We start from the raw sequence: 5,745 nt of genomic DNA, 5'->3' as shown, positions 1-5,745 counted from the left end.
TCACAACGCTTGCTAACCATGCAAGTGGTCTCGGACAACAGGTGACACCCGAAGTACATCCGGAGAGTGTATATCAAGTGTTTGTTCACCAAGTCCTCAACCAACCCCAAGTACCCGGAGGTACCCAGAGTGTTGGATCCGCCAACCCGTCCCGGCACTCTAAGTCCTTGCGAACCCAAAGTGTTTGCCCGGTTGGGCCATTAGATCACAACGCTTGCTAACCATGCAAGTGGTCTGGAGTATAGGTGATACTGACATACCACCGAGATGGTACATCTAGTATTGGGTCACCAAAACCAAACCAACCCCAAGTATCAACCCGGCATACTCAGAGTGATGGATCCGCCAACCCGTCCCGGCACTCCAAGTCCTTGACGAACCGAAAGTGTTTGCCCGGTAAGGCCATTAGATCACAACGCTTGCTACCCCACGGCGAGCTAAACATGCAAGTGGTCTTAGGCAACAGGTGACACCCGAAATTCATCCGAAGATGGAATATCAAGTGTTTAATCACCAAGCCAGCATCCAAACACCAAGTACCCCGGGAGGACCCGATGCGTTGCGACCATCTCCAAGTTCTTGACGAACCCGCAGTGAAAGGCGGTAAGGCCTCTGGGCCGCAACGCTCGCATGTGTTAACCCGCAAACACCACTGACCGGTCGGTCCACCGCAAGGGTGGGTCCAACTAGTCCACACACGGTATGCCGCATGTGCCCCCCGGGGGGAGCACACCGCACACAACCACCAAGCATGGGTCGCCTGAAAGGATCGAAATGTACATCTCTCTTCAATGCGTAGCGCCCAGCCTGCAAACCCGTCGTTTTCGGGTGGTCTTAGGAGTCGAAACTATTCTTGGAAGATCGGCAAGCACAACGCCTTTTCCCACTTCAGGTACTTCGGCGAGCGCACTCGCGATAGGCTCAGTTTGAGGGTTTCCAATAAATGGAAAGAGTCTATAGAAGACTCAATCCGGTCTCGTGATGTTATTAGCCATCTAGCTAACGACTCCTATACATATACTACCAGCCTGGTTCGGTTACGACCTTAGAGGCGTTCAGGCATAATCCGACGGACGTAGCGTCATACCAAAGTCCGCTCGGACTAGTATTGAGCCATTGGTCCGTACCTGTGGTTCCTCTCGTACTGCACAGGAATTCCATTGAGATAGTACTTGCACACCAGTAGGGTAAAACTAACCTGTCTCACGACGGTCTAAACCCAGCTCACGTTCCCTTGAAAGGGTGAACAATCCTACGCTTTGTGAATTTTGCTTCGCAATGATAGGAAGAGCCGACATCGAAGGATCAAAAAGCCACGTCGCTATGAACGCTTGGCGGCCACAAGCCAGTTATCCCTGTGTGTGAGCTGTCAAACGCTGTAGTGTCAACACGTGCTGAGCGTCGCTCCGTGTTTTTCATAAAAATTTCGCGTAAAAAGTTTAAAGAACCCACGAAAGTTTGTTGTAATCGTTAAAACTAGTGCCAATCTACAGATTAGTAGTGAAAACCGCATTAAAATCATCGATTTCAACGAAAAATAAGAAAGAAAAGTGTTTGTTTACATTTTGTATGGAGAGCGGCCCGGGGCGTAGCCCCATTTGGGACTACGTGTTTTTCGGTTAAAAAAGTGTCCGGATCCTGGCCGGATGTGGTTTTTTAGATGACAGATGGTGTTTTAAAACGAAAGTCAGAGAAAACCGTATGAAAAAAGACGAATTCAGCGCAAAATAAGTGTAAATAAAGTGAAAGCACGCGGTGCAAAAATTTTGGCAGGTGAAGATTCGATCGTCCATTTTCCAGCCGGATTCGGACTCGAAGATCCGAGCGATTTCACCTAAGCCGAATCGGGCTCCGTGTCATCTGATCCAGTTTTTCAAAAAAGGACCGTTGGTGCCGGATTTTCGGGTCGTTCAAATTGACCGTTGGTGGAGTCGGTGGCCGTTGGTTTGAAGTGGCCGTTAATTCAAATCGGTCGGTAATTCAAATTGGCCGGTTATCCAAATTGGCCGGTATTTTTAATTGACCGTTGGCGGCAGTGTGTCCCGGATAGGTGTCCCGGCTGGGGGTGAAATGTTTCAAGTGTCCCGGCTGAAATATTTCATGGACCAACCATCCGGTTGAAATGTTTCAGTGAAACTTTTCAAGGTGTCTCGGCTAAGAGTGAAATGTTTCATGTGTCTCGGCTGAAAAATTTCGAGGTTCGATCATCCCGGTGAAATATTTCAGTGTGTCTCGGCTAAACTTGGTTCCGAACTTGGCCGCCAGGCGGCGCCACCAGTACCAGCGGATTGCCAGCATTGCCACCAGGCGGCGCTTCGGGTCGTGGCGGGTGTCTCGGCTCACGGAGATTTCGAACACTGTTACCAGGCGGCGGCACTGGTGCTGAGCTTTTCAACGTCACAACCAGGCGGCGCCTTCAGTTCATCAAGTGTCTCGGCTGGTGGAGATCACCGGTTATCACAACCAGGCGGCACTCTGAGTTTTATGGCGAGTGTATCGGCTGGCGGTTTGCGGATTTGTCAACCAGGCGGCACCTGATCGCAGAGAAGAACTGAGATATAAGCTCAGATTTGGAAAGGGGAAAAAGATTGGTTTGGCCTTTTATTTGTTGGAGTTTCTTTTTCGCACCGGTACTTGGCCTTCCTCCACTCCCCTTCCCCTTCCCACCTTCCCTTCCCAGACACTCCACCCTGGCTCTCCGCAACCTAACCCATTGCCCACAGCGATTTTCTGGGTTGCAGTAGGGGAATGGAGCAGGCATCGGGGGAGCCTTCGACGCGTCGGTCCGTCAGGCTCCGGTCCACCTGTGACGCTACCGCGCCATCGCCGAAGGACGACGGGGACAAAGTGATGACATCATCGGTTGCGCTGCCGTTGACTCGGCAGCGAAAGGGAGGCAGTGTCGCGCCATCGACTGCGACGCCCACTCGGCCGGTGGTGGTGGTGCAGCGGATGGCCCTGCTAGCCAGTGATATGGAGATTTCAGAGGAGAGCGACGAGGACGAGCTCAACTCAACCGTCGTCCAGCAGGTGGCCGAAGTCCCGCAGCAGGAGCCGACTATCGCAAGCCTCAGCAGCGAGTTGAGGGAGCTCCGGGCAACCGTCGAGACTCTCCTCGCTAAGGTTAGCGAGATGGAGACGGGCCGGGCGACGGCAAAGGATGACGACGCGGAGCTGAAGACAAAGCTGAAGTTGTTGTCTCGTGAAAATCAGGAGCTGAAGCGAGACAACATTAGCCTTCGTGAGCGTGCGGCAGCCAGCGAAAGAGAACTTATGCTGCTCCAAAGTGGACTCCACTCGATGGGAGAGTTGGCGGTAGCTACGCAGCAGCAACAACAACATGTCGTCGACTCCAGTGCTGTTGGGCAAAGCCAGCATCCACCTGGCGACACTCCCAAACGAAAGCGGACCCGGGCAAGGCGCGGCAAGAAAAAAGAGGGCGAACCGACGGGCATGAACGAAGTCATCACGCCTGATGTCTCCGAGATCCCGGTCGAGGCCGTCTTGTCCCAGGCCATGGCTCCAGAAAAGCCAAAACCGAAGGTAAAGAAAGCAGCGGCTGTGGCAACCAAGGTGCATGCGCAACCAGCATCCTTTGCTAAAGTCGTGGCCAAGGGAGACAAGAGAGCAGCACCACAGAAAGCGGGAAAGAGCGCTGCTAAAGTGGAGAGGCCTGCGGTGATCGTCCTCGAGGCCAACGAGGGCAAGGCCTTCCTCGACACATACAAGGCAGTGCGTTCCAAGACCAATGTGGATCAGTTCGTGGCGAGGGTTTGCCGCACAGGGGAGCGGAAGCTGTCGCTGTGGCTGAAGCCGAACACGGACTGCGAGAGCGTGCTGGCCGATGTCAGCGAAGCCATCAAGGAGGATGGAGTGGCCCACCTCCTTGTCGACAAGCAGACGGCCGCGATCACAGGAATCGACATGCTGGCGACTGTCGACGACTTGATTTCGGCGATTAAGCGACAGGCGGGGCTGACGGTTCCGGGCGAGGCAGTTCGGATGTGGCGGCGGTACGACGGGCTGCAGAAAGCCCATATCAAGCTGCCGCGCGGGCAGTGCCAGCTCCTCGACGGTCACCGGGTCACCATAGGGAACACGAGTTGCGTCGTGCAGGCGCTCGCATCGGTCCCTGCAGGAGAGCAGCTCTGCTACCGCTGCTTTGGCAAGGGGCACCGCTCTCGCGAGTGCACCGGCCCTGACTACTCCAAGTGCTGCTTCCGGTGCGGATCGAAGCAGCACAAGGCCAAGGAGTGCAGCTCGGGCCCCAAGTGCCTTACGTGTTCCGGACAACATCAGACAGGTTCACCGGTTTGCAGCGGAAGTAGCCAGCCGTCATGTTCCCGCTAGCTACGAACACCACTGTTAGAGGGCGTGACGCTGGGTTGAAGATCCTCCAGATCAACTTGGCGCGCAGCAGGGTAGCACAAGACCTCATGCTCCAGACCGCACGGGAGCAAAGGATCGACATTGTGCTGGCGTCGGAGATCTACCGTGTTCCACCCAATAACGGGAACTGGGCGGTGGACTCGACAGCGAAGGCAGCTGTTATTACGACCGGAGCCTTGCCCATACAGCGAGTCTGGGCAAGTAGGGTAGGACTGGTGTCGGTCCAGGTGGCGGGGGTGACCTTCATCTCTTGCTACGCCCCACCAACACCGGGATGGACGGACGAGGACTACCAGCGGCTGCTCGACGAGATCGATATCGAGGCCAGAGCACACCCCCTCGTAGTCTTGGCGGGCGACTTCAATGCCTGGCACGTGCGATGGGGCAGCGCGAGGACGAAGCCGCGTGGTGAAGATCTCGCCGAGGTCGTCGACCAGCTTGACCTGGCGATCTTGAACCGCGGCAGTGTGCCCACGTTCGTCGGCAACGGCAGTGCTACTGAAAGTGTGGTCGACGTGTCCTTCGCCAGTCCGGCCATTGAACCCGGTAACGACTGGCGGGTGCTCGACACTTTCACCAACAGTGACCACAGATACGTGAGATTCAGCGTATCCGCGACACCAGTCAGCAGCGCTTCACCACACCAGCAGAGGCAACCGCAACAACAGCACCAGCATCGCGACCGGCAGCGACAACGCGAGCAGATTGGACCGAGATGGAAGTTGCGTCAATTCCATCCCGAAGCCTTCCAGATCGCGCTCCAGGCTTCCGGGTTTGCCGAAGCGGCTGTATCACCGGCGACTCTCACCGCTGGACTTACTAGAGCCTGCGATGAGGTGATGCAGAGGGCACCGCCAGCGCAGTTTTTGGTGAGACCGGAAATGTACTGGTGGACGCAGGAAATCGGCCTTCTCAGGGAGCAGTGCAAGTCATCTGAGGATGCGATTTTGACCGCCGGAACCGGTGCACAGCGAGAGTTGGCCAGAGAACGGCACAGGAGCTGTAAGAAGGAACTCGCCCGTGCCATCAAGGCAAGCAAGGACCGTAGCTTTGATGAGATGATTGCGGAAGCTGAGGACAACGTCTTCGGCACTGCCTACAAGGTAGTAACGTCACGCCTTAAGGGTAGCCGCGTCCCCCCGGAGCGAGATCCTGCGATTCTACAGCACGTCGTGTCGGAACTCTTCCCGGATCATGGCACTTTTGAGTGGCCTGCACCGGATCTGGTCGATTGGGGGCAGACAACGCAGGAACCAGTGAGGGAGGTGTCGGATGAGGAGCTCTTGGCGATCGCGGCGCGGATGGTGCCCACTAAGGCCCCGGGACCCGATGGCATCATCAATGCGGCACTGAGGG

General features: G+C 55.7%; 1 pseudogene; it reads right to left on the bottom strand.

Annotated features, from left to right (window-relative positions):
• Window positions 1-736: 736 nt before the first annotated feature.
• Window positions 737-5,745, bottom strand: part of LOC131270243 (large subunit ribosomal RNA) — an 11,040-nt pseudogene continuing 6,031 nt past the window's right edge.

Source organism: Anopheles coustani (assembly GCF_943734705.1).
Source record: "Anopheles coustani chromosome X unlocalized genomic scaffold, idAnoCousDA_361_x.2 X_unloc_18, whole genome shotgun sequence".
Taxonomy (NCBI): domain Eukaryota; kingdom Metazoa; phylum Arthropoda; class Insecta; order Diptera; family Culicidae; genus Anopheles; species Anopheles coustani.
This window is presented reverse-complemented; position numbering and strand designations above follow the sequence as displayed.